Consider the following 13,701-nt stretch of genomic DNA (forward strand, 5'->3'; position numbering starts at 1 on the left):
AGTAAGACGTTCATGACTATTAAAAAATTGTTACTGACATGTTCTGGCTTATAACGATATGAGACATTGAATCTCACTGAGTCCATGTGTGTTAGGCAAGCGCGCAATATTGGTTTTAAATTTATTTAAATGATACTACGATGTTGAATTGCGGTACTATGGTTAACTCGTAATGAATTTTGTATAAATTGCCTTTTTACTTAGTATTTGTTTCCTTTTTCGTTTCTAGGAATTCAATATTAGCCTTCTACGAGCTGTAATGTGATATTTTCCAAGCACAGTGGAGCTCACGCAGAAATTGTTCGCTTTAATTTAAACATTGGGTAATAGAACCATTAGTCTCGCAAGTTTTGTATAAGTCAAGACACTTTATACACACCAGCTGTTATGCACTACCCTTCCAGCTGCTGAATAAATGTTTAGAGTACTTCTTGAGTAATCAGAAGCATTTTCATGAATTTAACTTTTTCGTCTGCAGTTAACGTCCTCCTGACACTGAAACTCATTTTGTAAGTCACTGTAGACGACGACGATGATTATGATGGTAAAACTAAATATTTTCTTAGACAATTTTTATTCAGGAGTCAGTCTGTCTTGAGCTGAAGTTTGTTTTACAAGACAGTGTTCTAACGAAGTCTTACCACCTTTCCCAAGATTTCTACAATGTAAAAAAAGCAATCGTGGAAATACTGTCTCTGTGAAACGTCACTGAAGGAATGCAGCCTTGCTTAGAAGAAGCGCCCTCCAGATGTCGCCTGCATAGTCTCGTGTCTCACAAGGGAACCTCCCCATCGCACCCCCCGCAGATTTAGTTATAAGTTGGCACAGTGGATAGGCCTTGAAAAACTGAACACAGATCAATCGAGAAAACAGGAAGTTGTGTGGAACTATGAAAAATAAGCAAAATATAGAAACTGAGTAGTCTATGAGCAAGATAGGCAACATCAAGGACAGTCTGAGCGCCGTGGTCCCGTGGTTAGCGTGAGCAGCTGCAGAACGAGAGGTCCCTGGATCAAGTCTTCCATTGAGTGAAAAATTGATTTTTTTATTTTCGCAAAGTTATGATCTGTCCGTTCATTGACGTCTCTGTTCACTGTAATAAGTTTAGTGTCTGCGTTTTGCGGTGCGCAAAACCGTGCGATTAGTAGACGGAAGGACGTGCCTCTCCAGTGGGAACCGAAAACATTTGATCTCAAGGTCATAGGTCAACCGATTCCTCCGCAGGAAAACACATCTGATATATTCTATACGACACTGGTGACGGCATGTGCGTCACATGACAGGAACAATGGGTAAAAAGATTCTTCTACATTGCCCGATTTAGGTTTTCTTGTGGATGTGATAATCACTCCCTAAAATGATGGAAAACATAAGAATTTGTCTCACAAAGTGCAACAAATGAATGCAACAGTTTGAGTCGCACAGTTTTCCCTGTGCTCTGTCAAAACATATGTTTTTAACGTTTTCAAATTTTTCCGTGTGTAGACCGTCAAATCCTGCATATGTCCAAGCAAATCTGACCATGCCCTGGAATTTTAGAGAGCGAAGTTTATTATGTGTGAGTGCCTTAACTTTGATAATTGTCTGAAAATAAAAAATTAAAATTTTTTACTCGTGGGAAGACTTGAACCAAGGACTCCTCTTTCCGCAGATGCTCACGCTAACCACGGGACCACGGCGCTCCTGAGCTCAGACTGTCCTTGATGTTGCTTATCTTGAGCATAGACTACTCAGTTTATATATTTTGCTTATTTTTTTCACAGTTTCACACAACTTCTTCCTGTTTTATCGTTTGATCTGTGTACAGTTTTTCAAGGCCTATCCACTGTGCCAACTTACAACTAAATCTGAGGGGGGTGCGATGGGGAGGTTCCCTTGTCAGTAGCGGATTTTTTTTGTCCGTGAAAGCGGGAAATAACGTTCAGTTTCCTCTTCCGTGCTGACTCATCCAAACGATGCAAATTTTTTTTTTTTTTTTTTTTTTTTTAGACTGCAGACAACTGCGGGTAACTGCTGCGTATCCCAGGTTTTGATTCCGACATCCAAATATTACAGTAGAGATCAGTGTTTCTCAATATCGATAAATGCAAAAGTTCTTTTATTTTCCTTTAGTGGCTTTTGGCCATCGCAATACAGCCATCCATCACATTTACATACTGCAATTCTTAATGGTTATTATGATATGCACTCCATTAATAGCTATTTACAACCAAATAAGTGCTGAAACACGACTCTACTAGACACTACCCACAAAGTAATTATACCATAATGAAAAGGATTGGCCATGGTTCAATCTTAGATCCACTATTGTACCTCACATATGTAAACGATTTTGCGTCAAATATACAGCAAGCACAACTAGTTCCTTTGCGGATGATACCAGTATTTCAATCAATCCAAGCACACATACAGAAACAGAAGAAATGGTGAGCAAAGTTCTTAAGTGTCATTGACTGGTTTTCTGCGAATGGCCTCTCACTAAAATTTAAAGACAAACAACACAGTTATGCCCCTCTTGGGGTACCATACAAATGCTAAGTGTAACACATGGCGAGAAAATAATAAATAGGGCGAAAAGTTCAAAATTCTTAGTTGTCTATATTGATGAGAATTTAAATTGGAAAAGGCACATTTTGGAACACGTAATACTTAATTCAGCTACATTTGCACTTAGAATCATTGCAAATCTTGAGGAGATAAAAATTAATGAGTTGACATGTTTTACATATTTTCATTCAATAACATATGCAATGATGTTCTCGGATAACTCATCTTTAAGAAAGGTAGTTTCCATTGCCCAAAAATGTGCTGCAAGAATAATGTGTAATGCTCATCCACAATCATTTTGTGCATATGTTTGTCTTGGGCTTTCTGACTACTGTTTCACAGTATATTTATTCCCTCGTGAATTTTCTTGCAAATAATCCACTACTGTTCAAAAGGAACAACGCAGTACTTCACATCTGAAAGATAAATGACATTCATTACTCCATATTAAGTTCCTCTTTAACACAAAAAGAGGTGTACAGTTCTCCAACAAAATTATTTGATCACTTGCCCAATGATATAAAATGTCTGACAGAGAGAAACGTAAAATTTGAAAACAATTTCCCCCCCGACAGCTCCTATTATTCCGTAGAAGAATAACTGTTACTGTGGTGGCCATGAACTAATCACATCTTTCTTCTTTTGAAGAAAAAAAGGCACTTGTAAATATTAGAAATGTAACCGTATGTACAGATTGATTTGCGATGTGAATGTAAAATGACTCGTTCGACATCAATACGCTCTACCGCGCAAAATGATCTATGGAACATGTAACCTGCTTAAAAACATCCTTACATCGCGAGCACAGTATATGTTGATAGATAAATCACATATTTAAGTGGTTAACAATCGCATTTAATACCAGTGGTCTACTACCGGTGTCCAGTTGAGTTCTTGTCTGCGTTTTATGCACAACACTCAGATGACCGATAGTCTGAAGTTGAGGCGGCGAGTACACTTAACAGCACAACTCGCAGCACCTAAAGTAGACAGCCGTCTAAATGTTCCTATTTTTTTTCCTCCTGCTCCTCCCATTTCTTCTGCAGATTTTTGTCGTTATGTGGGCTTTGGCAGTGTTGATGACAGTCGGTGACGAGATGCCGGTTGAGCAACCAACACCCCCACCCCCCCACCCTACCCCTCCCCTCCGTCTCCTTACCAAGGGACGTGTTCTTGTGTTTCTTTCTGTGTCTAGGGTGAATCTATGTTCAAGTGTGAGAACATTTTAATGAAGATTTATAAGAGTCTTGAAGTTACTTCATTAGATGATGCTGGTAAATGTTAACATTTGCGGCGGTGTCACACATCAGTAAAAGAGCTAAACTGACGATGAAGCCATAGTAGGTCAAAATCGATTGCAAATGAATTAAATCATTCAGCTCAGTTGAAAGAAAAGACAGCAACATTTTTCTCCAATGAAACAAGTAGGTTACTGTTGCCAGACGCTCTTGATATTCACTTTACTTATATCCACAAGGCGTTTCGAATGTTTAAACCTCCATCAGGTGCATTTACGTGTGTTAGTACGATATGGGTGTGTTGTGTTAAGACTATACGTAATCTGTACCACTATCTCCAGTCCTCACAAGCTCCTTTCTGTGTCGCAAAACATCACATTTAAACTGTCACTTCGTTTACAAAGATTGTGTCTCGAAACTACATAGATGACATCGTTGTTTACAAAGTGTCTGTTTACGTGAGATGTATGACTTAGGAAGGAGCCTATGACCACTGGAGAATGTGCTACAGGTTACCCCAAAGTCGTAACACAACACACATTCGTACTAACACATGCAAATCTTCCTGATGGAACTTTTTAAATGAGCACACCGCGGTTTGAGTATATTGTACTTTATCTTATTACGACCCACTTTTCGGCTTTTTATGCCAGTTCAAGAGAAGTTTGTTTTTAACATACATTGCAGGACATAAAGCTCAAAATTGGCCATAAATTAAGAAAAAATTCGCTCCCCACAAAACGCCAGATGTAAAATCATCTTGTAAAAGGTACGTCATATCTAATACAAACAGGTTTACTTTGGTATACAAGAAATGAACATGTCCTTGAGTCATAATGATAGATTACGTACTCAGCATCATCGAAAACTGTTTACTACCTGATCGAGGTTTAAGCCTTCGAAACGCGTTGTGGATATAAACGAATAGGGACTGGTAACAGAAAATTTTTTTCATTCGATACCATTAAGTCATGGTAACGCCTAATCTAAAATATTCGCATTTTAGGTATTTTTCTCCCTAATAAAATCTTTCACATGTGACGTTCCCAATTTCCCGGGCCGTGGAAGCAGCAAGATTGCCAGTTAGTTGGTATATTATCATTTACATGACTGAAGGTGAAATTGTGCTACATCCCGTTATGTTGCCTTATTTAAAAAGAACTTAAGTTTGGTTGCTTTTGCGGCTTTTGTGAAATTGCTAATTCTCGTTGGGTCTGGATTACTGATATACTAAAATAACAAGTTCATTTAAATGCGGAAGTCATCACATTTATTGACTATCTCAACATCCAAACGTTAATTCTCAGTGCAATCTGCAAATTATAGAACTAAAAACGTAGCGTACTTCGTTATCACAGAAGTGTTTTTGTACGTTTTATCCAACAAAATATCGATGAAATTTATTTTCACATCTCCGGCCTGAAATCCAGCGGCTCAGCTGATCGTTTTATGCAAATAACTTGTCCAGATCTCACGGCCTAGATTAGTGAACTACGTTCCAATGGACATATGGGTATATCACAACTGTCTGGTAGTATTTTAAAAGTTACCTTACTAAACGTTCTATAGAATTTATATACAGATATTCTATAATGAATAGCCAAAGAAATTGGTACATCATCCTAATATCGTCTAGGCCCCCGTGAGCACGCAGAAGTGCCGTAACAAGATGTGGCATGGACTCAGACTAATGTCTGAAGTAGTGCTGGAGGGAACCGACACCTTGAATCTTGCAGAGTTGTCTATTTTGAACAGCGCGTTGCAAGACCTCCCAGGTAGGCTCAATAATAGTGTCTGGGGAGTTTGGCGGCCAGCGGAAGTGTTTAAACTCAGAAGAGTGTTCCTGGAGATACTTGCAGTAGTTCTGGACGTGTGAGGTGTTGCATTGTCGTCCTGAAATTGTCCAAGTCTATCTTCATTCACAATGGACGTGAATGGGTGCAGGTGATCAGACAGGATGCTTATGTACGTGATCTAGACATATCAGGGATCCCATATCATTTGCAATGCACACGCCCCGCACCATTACAGAGCCTCCACCAATTTGAACAGTCCCCTGCTGACATGCAGGGTCTATGGATTCATGAGGGTGTCTCCATACCAGAACATTTTCACCTGCTCGATACAATTTGGAATGAGACTCGTCCGACCAGATAACACGTTTCCAGTCATCAGTCCAACGTCGGTGTTAATGGACCCAGGCGAGGCGTAGCATTGTGTCGTGCAGTCATCAACGGTACACGAATGGGTCTTCGGCTCGAAAAGTCAATATCAATTATGTTTCGTTGAATGGCTCCGAAGTTGACACTTGTTGATGGCCCAGCATTGAAATCTGCAGCTATTTGCGAAAGGGTTGCACTTCTGTCACATTGAATGATTCTCTTCAGTCGTCGTTGGTCCCATTCTTGCAGGTCTTTTTCCGGCCGGAGCGCTGTCGGAGATTTGATGTGTTACTAGATTCCTGATACTTACAACACACTCATGGAATGGTCGTATGGGAAAACTCCACTTCATTGCTGCCTCGGAGATGTGCCCCATCACTCGTGCGCCGACTATAACACCACGTTAAAATTCACTTAAGTCTTGACAACCTGTCATTGTAGCGACAGTAACCGATCTAACGACTGTGCCAGACACTTGTGTTGCCGACCGCAGCGTCGTAATCTGCCTGTTTGCATATCTCTGTATTTGAATACGCATGCCTATACAAGTTTCTTTGGCGCTTCAGTGTAGCTTCTTTATTTAATCCAAAATTAAGCAAATTTATGTCAAAATCAGATTGAAGAGATCTCGTATATAGTTGCTAATGGCTTGTCAGGTAATTGCAGGAGTCATGGGCTCTGTATTTGAGGCAGAATGCTGTACTTTCCAATATTATTGATAATTTCTGGTCATCATCGGCGATGAAGTTGAAACCTCCCCTTAGAAAAATTTATGAATAAACCCCTTACGTTATTTGATTTTCAGACAGCTGAGCAAAACTGAACGTACTCACATTTCGCTCTTTACTTATTCTGATCATTACTAAACTGACACACAATATTTTTAGCGCAACGCAATATGACTTTCAAAAATCCCCACAAAAGAATGGCCCTAACTAACAATAACCTATACCTTTCGTGAATAACCTACCTCACAAAAATCTTCATTACTCGAACTACTGCAATACAGCGAGCGCCAATACTGCCAGCTAAATAAAAGATTCCAACTACTGAAGTCACTAACTACTGATAGGCATAGTTTTTAAATTTAGTCTCTCTGATGGACTGGACACACGTCCAGATCGTCCGCTCTCAAAATTCTGCCATCTCTCTCCCCACATCCACCACTGCTGGCGGCTCACCTCCAACTGCGCAACGCTACGCGCTGTTCACATCCAACTGCCCAACACTACAATAGCCAATATTACAACAATGCCAACCAGGCACAGACTGCACGCAGCACAGCCCACAGAGCGCTACGTGGCGTTACCAATATGAAAACCTAAATAGCCTACTTAGAAAGTCTACCAAGTGATATCAAGTTTGTAACAGAGGTGAGTATGAAAGCGAACGGAGGGGAGTGGACAAAGGCCCGTCCAGACGGCGACCACGAGGTGACGGGCAGTGTTGTCGTATAAGGACGAGGACTTCACTTGCTTTCATTACGTAGCCACAGCACAGGTCTAACAGGTGGTTTAAATTGATTCTCAGCCTCACTGAAGCTTTCGAAAGCTGGCGGCCTTGCTAAAGAGTTTAATCTGCGCCGGCGGCAATTATTCTGAAGCTTCGAATGGCTGCGCCATTCTAATGTCGGTCGTTAGCGCAGCCGCCACCCCAGCCTGCAGCCCCCTGGAGCACTGCGCTCCTCACGCACCGCTAGGCAGCGGAGGCCGCCTCGTTATACGGGGCATTGATTGGCCGAGCGGGAGGGCGGGTCAGCGCGCGCGCCTTTCTTGTCGGCCGCGCTGCTGTCGCACAAAGCGGCGCGTGGCGCGGCGTGCGTGCGTGACGCATGGGCAGCCCCTCCCACTCCCCCGACCATCGCCGCCCACCCAGCCTCGTCCTAAAAGCGCGGCCGCCCACGAGTGCCTCGGCGTGACCGCCTGCCAGGCCGCCCATCTCGGCACGCGTCTGGTTTATTCAGGAAGCGTCCGGAGCCCGGCTGTGGGGTCGCGCCCACCGGCAGTTCTGGGTGCATTGTCTGGAGCAGCACTTGGCCTCAGAAACGTTTCTATACGCTTCTCCAGCTAGTCGGACGAATGAGTGAATAGCTTAAGCCCTCTGAAAAAAAACCTCCTTTGACCTGGTAAGTGTACTCGGAAGGGAGCAAAATAAGGGAGTGGAAATTGTAACAAGTAACCTCTTGAGTGTGAGGTCGCAAAAGGCCAATGATATTTACGGTGTTCGGCGCCTCCCACATACTGTTTACCCATCAACCACAATAGTGGCTGCTGATGGCAACAGGGGGCGGGATAAATTCTGTTTCCCAGGATGAGGCTACAGAGCATAGTTGAACAGCTTAGTCAACGATTAACTCGCAACAGTACCACAGTGTTGATTCAAAGCAGCGCTTGGCAACGATAAACAAAGCAAAAATTGCATTACATCTGCAACAACAGTTGCCGAAATTGACATTTCGCCAGAAAAGAGCCAATGGAATTTCCCAGAGAGAGAAAGCAGTGGCAGACCAAATATTAGCGTTTCTGAGAGGAGTCAGTGGAACGCGAGGCGTCGTTTAACGCTCGGCTCTGTGGTCAGTGTACGTGACGAGTTCAATAACAACAGTACGTGCTTAACAAGTGAAAGCGATAATGAACCAGGTGTAGAGCAATGTAATTCATCATTAACCGACAGGGAGCGACAAATTCCATCTCCAATGAAATGTAGTAAAGTACAATCGTTGTGGAAGGAGCAGGTACTAAACGTAATTACGTACGTGGAAGATCGTCCGCAGCATAGTAAACAAACAATTATGAACAGGTTTCGAATAAGTCCTCAGCAGTATTACCATGTAGTGCATACGAAAAACAACGGATATTCAATGGAGGACAAGGCGCAATTGTTAGAACAAGCAATAATGGGAAAATGGACGTGAGAGAACTAAAACTATGGTATGAGCGCTAATTTTTACCAATAAATGTTCAAAATAACTGGCTTGCTCTTGGTTTGCATATAAAAATCGTACTCCTTTAGAGTAAACTGCCTCTCCTGAAAAGCGTGCGACGCTGCGGTTCATACCACCTGGTACTACTGGACAAATGCCTCTACGGTATTCCGTACAGCAGAAATTTATGTTCATTAGAATCAAATCTCGTCGAGCCTTCCTCCTTCGCCGGCTGCCTTTGTCATCCTTCTTTCACTCTTCTGTTTTTTGATGGAGTCAGCCTTTTTTTTTTACCACGCCCCATCCTCCGTTTCAGGGGTAGCACCCTGTCGAACAGTGGGTTCTGTTCCTTTCTTTAACACTTTGACTATGTTGGATCAGGGTTGGGACGGCTGTGGGAGGCACGGATCGCGTAGCATACAGAGCCTCGGGGGACACCCACCTGCTGCTTTATTTCCTTCATATTGTTCTATTATCGCCGGATGTCCATTATGGCCTTCTCACTTTTGTTGTTACGAATCTCTCAAACAGAAGGCACTTTTTACTCTGTAATTGTCTTCGCTTGTTGGCGTTGTTGGCGAGTGGGCGTATGCGGGTTGGGTTTCTGTCACTACAGTTAAGCCCTGGAAGATTCCCGTCGGGCCAGACCTATGTACCCTACCGATCCATACGTTTTCGCTCCGTAAATTATTTCTGAGCTCTGTCACTCATACGCGCTTTCATAATCCGCTCAACATTTCTGCTGCACTTTCATAATGCGCTCAACATTTCTGCTGGATGGCAGTAACTAGACGGAATTAAGTATTGACCAAGGGACGATGACACTGTTTATTCCCATAACCTCAATCAACAAACCAACGATGCAGCGTTTGCATTAGCGTACGATATAGAGGGGGACAACCGGAAAAATGTTTAACTAAAACGATCCGCAGTTCAGGGATCGCTTACAATGGGAAATGTCAATGACAGTAAAACTATTGCGGTCACAGATTTTTCGAGATTAAAATTCAGAATACCCCTGTGCACATTTCTGAAAGTCATATCACATTACTGACAATGCTTTCCTAATTATATACGCTTTTGAAACTATGGATACCCGTTGCAGATAAGGCATACACAATGGACAATCACTGAATTAAGGGCGTCTTGTAAATCCCGTATGCAAACACAGTTATGGACTCTTATGATCATGAAGTATCATAGAGAATCTCGTAGCGTGCTGGCATAGGACTCGATAGACACCCAGTGAATGTTTAAGCGCGAAGGGACGCTCTCAGTGGGTAGCGACCAAGTCGCAGTGACCTCAAGGTTTCATATTTCTCACAAATGAGTACAGGTACGCCTGGAAAGAGCTACCGTATTGAAAGTGCATCAGACTTCATGACTGGTGTCGGAAAGACAATCCAGGCGAAAGCCTGGTTTGTCGAATGTCAACAGTGGACACACGCAGCATTATAATCCAATACGGCAGTTGTCGACCCCACAATAAAAGCTATTCGACGCAGGTTCCCATTATCGACGGACCTTCACTCGGTTTCAGCGATAAAGTGATTTCCCTGGTGGAACGATCGTGTCTGCTCGACGGTTGTTCGTCTAAGAAGGAATGTCTCCAACGTATTGAGCTTGATTGAGTTTGACAGTAAGAGATGCGGTAACCGTGTTGGTCGCGGTACATTACAGTGTGAGCCGGAATGGTCACGTGGACGGAGCTGCAACTTCTGATGCACGTCATGAGGAACAGACCTCCTTCCAACAATGCGATTCCCTTCTGGACGAGGACCATAAGAGAATGCTGTACTTAAGTCAGCAGACTTCGGCAGTCGGAAACAACAATGCTTCTAGCTATTACGAACGTCCTGCTCACTAATAAGAGAACGCAGCCTGTACATCACTCACTTGAAGCATTCTTGAAACTCGCTATGTCCAAAATGTACTCAAAGCTTAATAGATTTCGTGGAATATAGTTGCCCGCTTCCACGAGACTGGTATTCCTAAAGGGGCACACTGCAGTTGGCGTGGACACACCACACACATCACCGCTGCTTTCTCAGAACACTTCCGCGAAGTAGTAGAGGCTGAACTGACAGTCATTTTTGACCGGTCGTATTTGTCGATGAATAAGTTACCCACCATTTCGGATAATACGAATACTGCTGAGTGTCGAGGAGACTAGTTGATAGAGAGCTGAATTAGGACAGGCGCTGCCCGAGTTCGTGTAACGTTTCCGGACTGCCGGTGAAATGACAAGGTGGGTCGGGTTTACTGAGCCGGTGTTGTATTCGGATCAGCCGGCGCAGGCTCCGCGGCGTCTCAGGTTGCGTCGTTTACGTAATTGGTATCGTGAGAGCGAAGCGCGTTGTTTATTACGACTGCCCTATCTCGCCTTGTCTTCTGGCGATACAGGAGCGTAGCTTTCGTCCGCAGGAACACGATAACTATGTTACAGGTTATTCTCAATACATAATACTAGTACGGAAGATAACGCTAGCGCCTCTGTTGCAGATGAGTAGTGCATGGACACACGGTCTGTTGTCTACAGACAGTAGTCTTACACTACTGGCCATTAAAATTACTACACTACGAAGATGACGTGCTACAGACGCGAAATTTAGCCTACAGGAAGATGCTGTGATATGCAAATGATAAGCTTTTCAGAGCAATCACACGAGGTTGGCGCCGGTGGCAACACCTACAACGTACTGACTTGAGGAACGTTTCCAACCGATTTCTCATACACAAACAGCAATTGACCGGCGTTGCCTGGTCAAACGTTGTTGTGATGCCTCGTGTAATGAGGAGAAATTCGTACCATCACGTTTCCGACTTTCATAAAGGTCGGATTGTAGCCTATTGCGATTGCGGTTTATCGTATCGCGACATTGCTGCTCGCGTTGGTCGAGACCCAATGACTGGTAGCAGAGTATGGAATCGGTGGGTTCAGGAGGGTAACACGGAACGCCGTGCTGGATCCCAACGGCCTCGTATCACTAGCAGTCGAGATGACAGGCATCTTATCCGCATGGCTGCAACGGATCGTGCAGCCACGTCTCGAACCGTGAGTCAAGAGATGGGGACGTTTGCAAGACGACAACCATCTGCATGCAGCAGCATGCACTATCAGCTCGGAGACCATGCCTGCGGTTACCCTTGACGCTCCATCACAGACAGGAGCGCATGCGATGGTGTACTCAACGACGAACCTGGGCGCACGAATGGCAAAACGTCATTTTTTCGGATGAATCCAGGTTCCGTTTACAGCATCATGGTGGTCGCATCCGTGATTGGCGACATCGCGGTGAACGCACGTTGGAAGCGTGTATTTGTCATCGCCATACTGGCGTATCACCCGGCGTGATGGTATGGGGTGCCATTGGTTACACGTCTGTCACCTCTTGATCGCATTGACGGCACTTTGAACAGTGGACGTTAAATTTCATGTGTGTTTCGACCAGGACTCTACCCTTCATTTGATCCCTGCGAAACCCCTACATTTCAGCAGGATAATACACGACCGCATGTTGCATGTCCTGTACGGGCCTTTCTGGATACAGAAAATGTTAGACTGCTGCCCTGGCCAGCACATTCTGCAGATCTCTCACCAACTGAAAACGTCTGGTCAATGATGGCCGAGCAACTGGCTCGTCACAATACGCCAGCCACTACTCTTGATGAACTGTGGTATCGTGTTGAAGCTGCATGGGCAGCTGTACTGTACGCGCCATCTAAGCTCGGTTTCACTCAACGCCCAGGCGTATCAAGGCCGTTATTACGGCCAGAGGTGGTTGTTCTGTGTACTGATTTCTCAGGATCTATGCACCCAAATTCTGTGAAAATGTAATCACATGTCAGTTCTAGTATAAAATATTTGTCCAATGAATACCCGTTTATCATCTGCATTTCTTCTTGGTGTAGAAATTTTTATGGCCAGTAGTGTACTTTAGAGTTAGTTCTCCTGTTTCGCAGATATCGTTAATTACTTTATTTTCCGATAAGTACCATTGCAGCAGTTTGACACCTGGAAACTACACTGAGGTGGCAAAAGTCGTGGGATAGCGATTTGCACATGTACAGATGGCGGCAGTATCGCGTACGCAAGATACAAAAGGGCAGTGCATTGGTCTATAGTCATTTCTACTCACTTGATTGTCAAAAGGCGACCGACATGATTACGACCGCACTATGGGAATAGATACTTTGAACGTGGAATGGTATTTGGAGCTAAACGCGGGAGGCGTTCCTTTTCAGAAATCATCAGGAAATCAAATATTCCGAGGTCCAGTGTGAGGTGTGTGCCAAGAATACCAAATTTGAGCCACTACTTCCCATCACTGACAACTTAGTAGCCCATGGCTTTCACTTAACGACCGAGAGCAGCGGCGTTTGTGTAGAATTGGCAGTGCTAACAGACAAGCAGTGTTGCGTGAAATAACCGCTGAAACCAATGTGGGACGTACGACGAACGTATCTGTAATGGTAGCAAGTTGAAATTTGGCCTGAAATGGACTACGACAGCAGCCAACGGACGTACGTGCCTTTAGTAACAGTACGACGACGCCTGAAGCAGCTCTCCAGGGCACGTGACCACATCGGTTGGACCGTAGATGACTGGAAAACCGTGACCTGATTAGATGAGTCCTGGTTTCAGTTGGTAAGAGCTTAAGGTAGTGTGGCGCTGACCACATGAAGTCATGGATCCCAGTTGTCAACAAGGCACTGTTGAAGTGGTGGTGGCTGTATTTTGATGGACTAGCTCCTATAGTCCAGCTGTACTTGATCATTGACTGGAAATAGTTGTTCGGCTACTTGGAAACCAGTTGCAGCTATTTATCGA

The 13,701-nt window shown here is 43.9% G+C and overlaps 1 protein-coding gene across 2 annotated transcripts in view; it reads left to right on the plus strand.

The window, feature by feature from the left end:
* LOC124610325 overlaps positions 1-13,701 on the plus strand; it is a 484,674-nt gene that overhangs the window by 19,465 nt on the left and 451,508 nt on the right. The gene's annotated exons all lie outside the window — the stretch shown is intronic.

This window comes from Schistocerca americana, chromosome 1 (assembly GCF_021461395.2).
Source record: "Schistocerca americana isolate TAMUIC-IGC-003095 chromosome 1, iqSchAmer2.1, whole genome shotgun sequence".
NCBI classification, from domain to species: Eukaryota; Metazoa; Arthropoda; class Insecta; order Orthoptera; family Acrididae; genus Schistocerca; species Schistocerca americana.